This window comes from Medicago sativa, chromosome 1 (assembly GCF_051527215.1).
Source record: "Medicago sativa cultivar Bolivia chromosome 1, Bolivia_mono, whole genome shotgun sequence".
Lineage (NCBI taxonomy): Eukaryota > Viridiplantae > Streptophyta > Magnoliopsida > Fabales > Fabaceae > Medicago > Medicago sativa.
The window spans coordinates 33,933,173-33,945,367 of NC_140749.1; the positions used below are offsets into that span (position 1 = coordinate 33,933,173).

At 33.2% G+C, this 12,195-nt stretch overlaps 1 long non-coding RNA gene across 1 annotated transcript; it reads right to left on the reverse strand.

Moving 5' to 3' along the window:
- Positions 1-2,372: 2,372 nt before the first annotated feature.
- On the reverse strand, positions 2,373-3,007 carry LOC146954480 (uncharacterized). Its single transcript, XR_015013551.1, has 2 exons — positions 2,866-3,007; positions 2,373-2,766 (listed from the first exon to the last, which is right to left on the reverse strand). It is a non-coding gene; the product is annotated as an uncharacterized LOC146954480 (long non-coding RNA).
- Between the last annotated feature and the right edge of the window lie 9,188 nt (positions 3,008-12,195).

Below are 12,195 nucleotides of genomic sequence, written 5' to 3' on the forward strand. Positions count from 1 at the left end.
TTACATTTCTTTTTAATTGTTTTACTTGTACATTATTTCTTGTCATCTAATCTCGTTTAAGTGTTCTTCATTAAAAAAAAACTCTGTAAGCGTAACCAAAAAAAATCTTTCAAGTGTTCTTCAATAAACCTTTCTCTTCCTGTATCCCTTTCTCTTCCGTCGAATCTCGTTGCAATCCTTTCCCTTACTCCACTTCAATTTAAAATACACAAACTATCACAATCATCACCATTTCACATTCAAATGCAAATTCATTAACAGATAAGTGAAAACCCATAGCTTGATTTGTGTAAGTAACAAGAACAGCTTGAGATCTGATGTGTTTTGGTTGGTTCGACATACAAACTTTAGACAAATTGCAAAGCTACTGCCATTGTCAATGGATAATATTGGTGTTTGGTGTTTAAAGTAAGGTAGTTCAACAATGATGAAGAGAGTATGTGCAGGTTTTCAGATTAAGCTTTTTTCCTTGGGTTTTTCGATTTTAATAGTAAAAAATATGAGAAATTGGCTTGTTGTTTTGGAAAAGAAGAGAAATTGAAGTGGTACAACAGTAAATGGGGAGGTGTACTGGATAAAATACAAATAACATTAAAAAATTAATTTCAATTTTTTTTTCTTTTTTCAGAACAAGTTGCCCACTGACAGGTGTCCTGGAAAAGGGCACTTTCCCATGGTGGGAAAGAAGTACCCATTCCCAGGCTAAATGCCACCTTATGTGTACCAGTTTTCTTCATTTATACCTTTTTCCTATTCTGCATCTCTTGATAATTTCACTTTCCACCTTGTTTTGAACTTCTGTCTAATCTGGATAAACTTAATTGTTGTATCACTACAAATTAGGGCTGGAAAAATGTCTTTGACCGGCCCAAACTGCCCGGCCCAACTATCTTAAGAGGACACAAGTCAGACTGAACTGGTAAAACAAATCGATCATTCGGGTGTACCAGTCCGATTCTCAATGGGTTTAAATGATCGGTTTCAAGTGGAGGAAATCAAACCAGCGAAACTCAGATCCGACTGATATTGCATGTTGTAATGTTAGCCTTATCAGAATTGTCTTATCAACACTGCAAATACAATGAATTTTGTCAGTTTTGGTACTACAAAGAAGAGTTCACTTTTATTGTCTATTTTTTTACATAATTTATAATTATTTTTTACACAACAATACAGAAAAGAGAGAATATACACATGGTCCAATACTCTCTTTAGTCTTTATGAAGATAAGTTTGTCATTTTTATTCAACATCCAATGTGTTATTCACATACATACACCCATGTTTTGGTTCATCATCTTTTTCTCCAGTTCTTTCTAAAACTCACATGGTTAACCCCTTTCTTAATGTTTTGTTCATGAACAACACGATTAGAGAATCTTTTGTAGTAGTTGATATTCTTGTTCTCAACATATGTTTGAATCATTTATTCCATCTTCAACGCATATATGCCAAGTTTTCAATCCATGTTAGTCTTCTACTTTTTTTCTTGTTTAAATTGTCAACCAAAACAATCCACCCGTCTACACCAATCTTCGTTCAACCTGAAAACTTACCAATCCGCGTACTCAAATGCTCGAAAACGGGTGATGATATATCAACCATCGGTTTTCCAAGATTATGTTTTTTTCGGACGATTCCGGCCGAACCTGACCAATTGTCCAATTTACTACAAATTGATCAAATAATACTAAGACTTGTTTCTTGTCGTGTTTGCATTGTTCTCAACTTCTCATTTATTTAATATTTCACTCAACATAAATGGAAAAATGCAGCCAAGTGTATCACATGATTAAATAAATTTCAAGACCTCGCCACTAGGCTACATTGGCGAACACAAAGTCATAAATGCAGAATCCTTACAATTACAAAAATAAAAAAATAAAAAATAAGTATTCAATGATAAAAAAAAGTATCCCATACGTTCCAAATTACATCTCATTCTAACAAAATTTATATATTCTAAATTATATATCATTTTACAACATCAAGGAATCATTAATGTTTATTTTTCTATTATACCCTTTACCATATATTACTTTAACTTTTTTTAATTATCTATTTTATATTTTTCATATCATTGATGAAGAACTTTTTTTTTTTAAGAATGAATAACATTTTTGTAATATAACTTACAATTATTCTTTTTTTTTATTAAAAGGAACTTACAATTATTCTTTTCTATACAACATTACTTACTTTTCTTAATTTATATGAAATTCTCAAAGCGACATATAATTTTAATTTTAGTTTCCTTAACAAGTTTCTTAAGGACACTTGTTAGCATGGTCCTAACTTTCAAACTTTTAATTAATTGAATGCACAAAATTTAATAGAATATTTATATATTTGGATTCATGTGCCCTTTAGGTATAAGTTAACATAATCATTTATTTATTTATTTATGGATAAGCATTTTTTGTCTGAAATTTTTTGTCTAGTGATCCATGGATCCGAACGAATTCATCAGCGTAAATTATCCTCATGAACACAGCAAATGAATCATTCATTGCCTACGGATCCATGACATCCCAATTTATTCTCTAGTAGGGTTTAATGTCTAATAATGATGTGATTAATCAATAAATGACCACTCATTGAATAACATTTATCACTTATATCATAGGGATCCATGGATCCCAAGGAATTCGTGGAAGTAATCTATCCTCATGAACACAACTACATTCATTGGTAGTACACTTCACAAAAAACTGCCCAAAACACCAAGTTTTTGGACAATCTCCGTCTTCTTCACATTCAGAAATAGCTACAATAATAAAACATAATATAAGAATGTTAATGAAAGGGTATAAAATATAGCATACAAATTTAATAAGAAAACATAAAAGAATGAAAAATGGCTTACCATTAATGTTCGTTGCAAAAAGAAATAGGGAAAGAAAAAATATCACATAAACAAATATGATAATTTTAACCATATTTTCTTCATTTGCACGAAACAAATAAAAATTATTTTGTCAATTTATAACATATAAATTCTATGTTGTCTTCACATAAAATAAATAGCTTTTAGCACTTAAATAATTGGAAATAAAAACCTTTCTATATATTATATTATATATTAAATGTCTCTTAAGCGCATCATTGCATTATATTTGTCTCTTTAGCACACTTATAAAGGAGGTCACAGAATACACTTGTCAACCATAAATGTTCATTAGTTTTTTTATCGCCATTTCATTAATGTTTAATCTTTCATCATAAAAGGGTGAAAACACCACAAGATTAGTTCTAGCGAAAGGGGTTAGGCTCCGACAACGTGGTGAGTCATTGTTCATATTCCGACGATATGTTGGGAAACCATAATATGCTCTAATAGGGTTTGCCGCCATACTATGGTTGAAAATTTTAATACAAATTTAGTAAGTGTACCAAAAATCACGCAAGTAGTAAAAGTTTATAACTATAAGAATCGTAATTAATATAGAACAACGTAAATTTTGTTCTAATTAGGCAGTAAAAAAATAGATTGACTTTGAAATATGTTTTTAACTGAAATTAAAATTTAAGGGGAGAGATTATGATTAAAAACAATTAAAACTTCAAGTATCCTCCTTTTCACTAATTGTTTCATTCTCTATTTGTGGCAATTAGATTTATGATGAAAACATTAAAGTATAAAAGTAGATTAAGTCTAGGGATTCATTGGTTTATAATTTTGTTTGTTCCGATTCGGGCCAATGTCTAATCCTTATGATCAAGAGTCAATTATCCTAGCTTATGCCTAATAAGGTGCCCATCCAAAGTTGTGGACAACAGACACCGATGAAGAGCAATGACGAAATAAATAAGGCACTCAAAACACATATGAGCACCCCATATGATCAAATGGTCAGTCAGCCATTGAGCCATAACAATAGAACTAATGTGTTTGCTCCTGGGTTTATAAACAAAGTGTGCCACACTGAAAACAAAGCACACACATTCTGAGAGATCTCATCAAAGTACCTTGAAAGTGAAGGGAAATTGTATAGCAAAATAGAATATACGTAGCCGATAAAACAATAAAAAAATTTCCCTTTCAATAGATCCTTACAAAGGAACATGATTAGGGATCGTATTATTACCCCTTGTAGTGCAGTTCCTTTGATTTCCAATTTATCTGGACGATCACAAGCACCACTCAATCGGCAACACATCTACTCAGTCCACACGAACAACTTCCTCCATATGCGAGCTGCCATGAGATGAAGGCTTAGAGAGAGAGAGAGAGAGAGAGCGGGGGGGGGGGGGGGGGGGGGGGGTGGTTCAAGGATTAAAAAAATCTAGGCTAAATTGCATTTTTGGTCCCTTAACTATTTAATTAGTATCACTTTGGTCCCTTAATTAAAATTTGATTTATTTTGGTATCTTAATTTTCTATCTATTACACATTTTGGTCATTTCTGTTAGTTTTAATTCAAAAACGTTAGGGTTTCTTCATTTTCTTCTGGAATTTTTCTGGGATTTTTGTTATTGAAGGTTGATGGAGATGATATGAAGATCAAAAAGAGGGGAAGAAGATGAAGAAACCCTAACGTTTTTGAATTAAAACTAACGGAAAGGACCAAAATGTGTAACGGATAGAAAATTAAGATACCAAAATAAATCAAATTTTAATTAAGAGACCAAAACGATACTAATTAAATAGTTATGGGACCAAAAATCTAAGGTTTCTGAATGTGGTATCAAGTTTTTCGGTGTACACTTACTACGCCAAAACATATGTGTAGTAAGTGTAAAATATGTGCCACCTTTGAAGTTAATTTGATGGAATCCGTCACTTTTGATACTTTTTCCACCATTAAACAAAAGGTGCTCAAACATTTCGTTGTTTATGTGAACCGGATGTGTAAAATATGTGTTCAAGATATACAAAATATTTTAACACGAATAGACCCTCGAGTTTTGAGGGGAAGGAAAGGAAAGGTTAAGGAGGGGAAGGAAAGGAAAGGGAGGGAAGGGAGAAAGGAGGGAAAACCTTCCCCTTGTTTGGGAGTTAAAGAAACCAACAAGGAAAGGGGATGGAGGGCTTATGTTATAATTTTACTATTTTACCCTTTTTTCTCTTAAAATCAATACATTGTAATATACTTTGTAATTTATCTTGAAATTTATTCAAAACAACTTAATTTATAAAAAATAATTATTACGATCTATTTTTAAAAAACAGCTTATTTATAAAAATAAAAAAAAACTTATTATGATATCTTTTTAAAAACAACTTATTCAAAACAACTTATTTATACAAAACAACTTATTACGATCTCTTTTCAAAAAACAGCTTATTTGTGCAAAACAGCTTATTACGACCTCTTTTTCAAAAACAGCTTATTCAAAACAGCTTATTTATCCAAAACAGTTTATTACGATCTCTTTTTCAAAAACAACTTATTTATTCAAAACAGCTTATTTATACAAAACAACTTATTACGATATCTTTTTCAAAAAACAGCTTATTCAAAACAACTTATTTAAACAAAACAACTTATTACGATCTCTTTTTCAAAAACAGCTTATTTAAAATAGCTTATTCAAAACAACTTATTTATACAAACTACATATTACTATCTCTTTTCAAAAAACAACTTATTCAAAACAACTTATTTATACAAAACAACTTATAAGGATCTCTTTTCAAAAAACAGCTTATTTATACAAAACAACTTATTACGTGTTGGAAAGTACACATAGAATTAATTAATAAATAGCAATGATAATCAAGAAATATAATAGCAAATATAAATATAATTCTCAGTCAAATAAAGAAGAAAGGAAGAACTTATCGGTTGTTGGCTGAGGCGTGCAAACGCACTGGGCTTAAGAGCATTTCGCCGCCACAGGTCAATCACATGATGCAGTTGGCCTCAAAGCTAGTGCTCTCCAGGATACAACAGCCGCTTCTCACTAACACTGCACGTGAAATAGTAAGGGCACAGGAACATCTATTGGATGCTCAAAGGAACAATTACCCAACTCTATAAAATTATGTAATGAGAGGATGGCTTTTGTGGAGGAAAAAATGAAATTGCTTCTTCATCTGTCTATCTAGCAATGCCGTCGACCTTCTATATATTTGACTCAGTATCCATCTTCCCGTTGCAATTATTTTGTAACTGATATAACCTTAAAAGCTAAATTATAGGCTTGACCAAATATTACTTAATTGCAACGTGCCAAAATAGTGTAATGAGAGCAATAAGGAAGTAACGGCATTGACCAAGCAAGAAGCAAATATCACTTTATTATTAATAACAATAAATTAATGTTAAAATATAATATTATAACTTTAAAATAAATTAATAATAAAATGTACAACAATCTCCCACAATTTATTTTAAAGTTGTGTATGTTCCTAAGAGCTTGAAACATCAATGCATAAGTACTAGTGTCTTTTGGACTATGAACTAGCACATAGAGCAAATGAAATTTGACTCACTAGAATGTCGTTGAGATTATAACCTCTATGAACCTCATTCCGTTTGTGAATCAGTGATCTCATCACTCACATTGATCTCTCGTCCAAAGTTTGTTCAACGCGGTGTGGTGCATTTTGACCTTGCACCTATGCCTGGATTTCATGAGTGGCTCTAGAAAGTCTGCCTAAGCTTTCATAGAGGCGGCCTCACCTCCAACACTCATATAGGTGACTCTATCAGGTGTACACTACAGTCAAGTACACCACTCATATATATGAGCTATAGATTCATTAAGAGTAAAACTCAACCTCCAACGCTGTAGTATACACTATCCTACACCATAGGGATGAACTCTCAAAAATAAAATGGACAGTGTCTCATCAAATTGACAAGTGACTTGTTCTTACCCATATGAACATAGCCTTGCGAATTTTCACAATCTATGTTGGGTTACCATCACTCTCAATTTTTATATTAGGCATAAGTCCCATCCCCCTCGATGTACTTTCCACTATCTTTCTATTTAGTGGTTTTGTAAACGGATCCGCTAGGTTCATTTCTGACCTCACAAAGGTTAGGGATATAACCCCATCATTTAGCAGCTGCTTCACAGAATTATGACGTATACGTATATGTCTTCTTTTCCCATTATAAACATTATTATTTGCTCTTGCTATTGCCGCTTGGCAATCACAATTTATAGATATGGAAGGAACTGGTCTCTTCCATAAAGGAATATCTGCTAAGAGATTTCTTAGCCACTCAGCCTCAGAGCTTGCCAAGTCTAGAGCAACAAACTCAGCCTCCATGGTCGATCTGGCTATACAGGTCTGCTTGGATGACTTCCAAGTGACGGCAGCCCCACCAAGAGAAAAAATAAATCCACTTGTGGATTTAGTCTCATCAGAATCTGATATCCAATTAGCATCAGTGTACCCTTCAAGTACACTGGGGTATCCCACATAGCATAAACCAAGATTCATGGTTCCTCGAAGATATTTCAAGACTCTACATAAAGCATTCCAATGATCCTTACCAGGATTATGAGTATATCTACTCAATCTATTTACAGCATATGCAATATCAGGTCTTGAACAATTCATTAAATACATAAGGCTACCAATTATTTGGGCATATTGAGTTTGAGATACACTACTCCCATGATTCTTTTTCAAATGTAAATTACCATCATAAGGAGTACTGACTGGTTTAGAGTCATAAAAATCAAATTTTCTCAAAATTTTCTCAACAAAATGTTGTTGAGACATTCTAAAACCATTTTTTAATTTTGTTAACTTAATTCCCAAAATCAAGTCAGCCTCACCTAAATCTTTCATATCAAATTTTGATGATAAAAATTGTTTCGTGTCATTAACCACATCTATGTTAGTTCCCAATATAAGCATATCATCCACATATAGACAAACAATAACACCACATAAATTATCATCAAATTTAGTATAAACGCACTTATCTGAACCATTCACCTTATAGCCATCTAACAACATTACTTTATCAAACTTCTCATGCCATTGCTTAGGTGCTTGCTTAAGACCATAAAGAGATTTAACTAATCTACAAACCTTATTTTCTTTACCATGAACTACAAAACCTTCAGGTTGATCCATGTAAATTTCTTCCTCTAAATCTCCATTTAAGAAAGCGGTCTTTACATCCATTTGATGTACCACTAAATTATGAGTTGAAGCAATAGCTATCAATACTCTAATTGACGTCATTCTAACCACGGGTGAATATGTATCAAAATAATCTAAATCCTTTTTCTGTGTGTACCCTTTAGCTACCAACCTAGCTTTATATTTTTCCACCGAACCATCAGGTTTCAACTTCCTTTTAAAGATCCACTTACAACCTATTGGTTTAGCTCCTTGGGGCAAGTCTACTATCTCCCATGTATGATTGCTCATAATTGATTGTATTTCATTATTAATAGCTTCTTTCCAAAGAGGACCATCAGGGGAAGAAATAGCATCACTATATGTCAAGGGATCTCCATCTACTAAGAAAGTATAAAAATCATCTCCTAAGTTGGTTTCTTTTCTAATTCTTGTGCTCCTTCTAGGTTCAAGCTCAAAATCATTAGAACAAGGATCAGATTCACATAAAGGTCCAACTAATGATTTTTCTAGTTTAGATTTCAAGGGAAACACACTTTCAAAGAACTCGGCATTTTTTGATTCAATAATAGTATTCACTTCTAACACATCACTTTTCAACACTAAAAATCTATAGGCTGCACTATTACTAGCATAACCAATAAACATGCAATCACACGTCTTAGAACCAATTTTTCTTTTCTTAGGTTCAGGTAATAAAACCTTAGCCAAACACCCCCACACTTTCAGATATTTCAAATGTGGCATACGTTTTTCCCAAAGCTCAAAAGGGGTTTTATTGGTTTTCTTAAATATAATTCTATTTTGAATATGACAAGCAGAAAGAATAGCTTCCCCCCACAAGTTTGGAGGAGCTCCAGCACTCAATAACATATCATTCATCATTTCTTTCAATGTCCTATTTTTCCTTTCAGCTATACCATTAGATTCAGGTGAATAAGGAGGTGTCACTTCATGAACTATTCCATTTTGCTCACAAAATTCACTAAGTGAGTTAGAATCATACTCTCCACCTCTATCGGTTCTAAGCCTTTTGATCTTAACATTTAACTTATTCTCTACTTCGGCTTTATAAATCTTAAACTTTTCTTCCGCTTCATCCTTAGATCTTAATAAGTACACATAGGAGTATCTCGAAAGATCATCTATAAAGGTTATATAAAACTTCTTACCTCCTCTAGTCATGGTAGATTTCAAATCACCTAGATCAGAATGTATTAAGCCTAAAAGTTTGGTTTCACGAAACTCTATAGGTTTACAAGACTTCTTAGTACTTATAGCTTCTACACATATTGGACACTTTTCGTTATCACCAATCGATAAATTATGCAAAATTCCTAACTCTTTCATTTTCTTTATGTAAGAAAAGTTAACATGTCCTAATCTACCATGCCATAAATCAACAGAATCAACAAGATAAGCAGAAGATGGAACACTTTCATTCATAACTTTAGAAACATCTAAAATAAATAAACCATTACTATAAAAACCTTTGCCTACAAAGCCCCCACATTTTGAAAGTAAAACTTTGTCTGAATCAAAAATAGTTTTTATACCCGCTTTGCTCAATATAGATACACATACTAAATTATAATTCATATCAGGAACATGGAGAACATTACTTAATGAGAGGATTTTTCCTGAAGTGAGTTTCAAGTTCACCTTTCCTTTACCAAGAACAGTGGCTGTTCTTGAATCACTTAAAATTACATTTTCCTCTCCTTCCCCTATATATTTATAGGAGGTGAACATATTTTTATTTGCGCATATATGTGCGGTGACGCCAGAATCTACCACCCATGATTTTTCCTTTGTAAGAATTATAGTTTCAGAAACAACATTCACAAATATATCATCCGTCAAAGCTAAATCAAATTTAGGATTGACAGGTTGGTTGTTTCCATTTAGGCATCTATATTGAGCAATGCAAGAACCATAATTTTGTTTGAAAAAACCGTTGTAGGAGCGTTTCAGCAAATTGGTTTCCATAGAGAACAAACAGTGCAGAAACCATTAATTATATGTGATTAAGTGTGGAGCAAAACAAGTGTGTGCAACAGTAATAGAATTTTTATCAAAAACAAATACGTAACAATTATATGAATAAAAACAGTATAATAATTCTTGATTATAGTTAATTCTATGTCAATGAAACTTTGATGAAAATGCTCTTAAGATTGTTGGAAAGTACACATAGAATTAATTAATAAATAGCAATGATAATCAAGAAATATAATAGCAAATATAAATATAATTCTCAGTCAAATAAAGAAGAAAGGAAGAACTTATCGGTTGTTGGCTGAGGCGTGCAAACGCACTGGGCTTAAGAGCATTTCGCCACCACAGGTCAATCACCTGATGCAGTTGGCCTCAAAGCTAGTGCTCTCCAGGGGGAGTGGTTATGGTGCATAAGCAAAACTTATGCACCATGCATAAGCCTAGACCGGATCCGGCCCACTAAACCAAGCCCAAGCGAAAATTGCTTTCTACACCACTGAAATTGCTTTCTTCACCTAAGAGCAAAACAAAACCAAATTGCAACGGAAACTTTTATAACATTCTCGCCTGTAACAACCTCATCGTCGCCTGTAACAGTTTCCGGCACCGGCGTTCACCAACTTCATCACCGTCGTCCTTTTCCACCGTCAAAATCACCGTCATAGTTCACAATCATCATCACCGTCGTCGTTTTCTGCAGATTTCGTCATCATCGTTCGCATTTCCAACTTTCTACACCATAACCGCCACCGTAACCGTCTTTCACGATAATCATCACCACCGCATTTCATCATCGTCAACATCACCTTCGTGCAAGCATTCTCAACTTCACGCAAGCATCTTCTTCATCATTACGGTTGTTTGAAACTGAACTTTAAAACTCAACAAAACTCAACAAAACTCATCAAAAATGAGGTTTAAACAGGTTTGAACTTATCTTGTGCTTTGAAATTATTACAATTATGTAACTGCATCTGTGTAACCATTTCTGTTTAGTTGGAAAGTAACTGCATCTGTGTAACCCTAAATTGACATTCTAATTTCGAATTAGGGAAAATGAAGTCAAATTAATGGTTTCAGAGTGATTAAATGTGCTTATTATAGAATGTTTTGTTTAAAAATTATGTCAAAACCATTTGCCTGTGTAAATGGTTTGTGCGAGTTTCACTATGAAACCATTTTGCTGTGGAAATGGTTTCAAAGTGTTAAGTTGGTTCAATTATAGTGTTGTTGTTGTTTGTTTGTTCATGATGTAAATTGATCATGTAGATCTTGTTACTATTGGAAAATTGATCATGTAGATCTTGTTCATGATATAAGTTGGTTCAATTATAGTATTGTTGTTGTACTTTGTAAGCACTTGTGCTGAGCAAATGGTTTTGGTAAACTCTAAAAAATATGCTAAAACCATTGTGCTGAGCAAATGGTTTTGGTGAGTTGTACTCCAAAACCATTGGCTGTATTTAATGGTTTTATTTGATCATCCAGGTGGAAAAAACTACAGAGGAAGGTACATTGCCATCATTCAGTTTAGGACTTACACAAATGGAGGAGGAGGATGAAAAGAATATCAATGACTCATCATCTGCTGGTGATACAAATAAGGATCATAAAAAAAAAGAGGCTAAGGGCAAAAAGAAGAAGCATAAACCAAGAGAGGCTAAGGAGCATAAAAAAAAAGAGGCTAAGGGCAAAGAAAATAAGGAGCACATAACCAGAAGTAACAAAAGGAAACAAGAGAGTGAAGAACGATTGGAGGATGAACAAAATAATGTCACTGGTTCATCATCCGTTGGTGATAAAAGTAAGGAGCATAAAATAAGAGAGGCTAAGGGCAAAGAAAAGAAGCATCACATAACAAGGAATAAAAAAAGGAAACAAGAGAATGAAGAACAATTGGAGGATGGACAAGAGAGGCTAAGGGCAAAGAAAAAGGTCACTGGTTCATCATCCGGTGGTGATAAACATAAGGAGCAGAAAGAAGATGCTAGAAGTAAGGAAAAGAGGCATAAGAAAAGGAAACAACAAAATGATGGTGAAGATTCTGATGAAGGAAGTTTGAATGAGGAAAATGCAAAGCACAGACTGAGGCACAAGCTGAGTATACCTAAGGTATATGAAATTATGAATTCAATATATTGA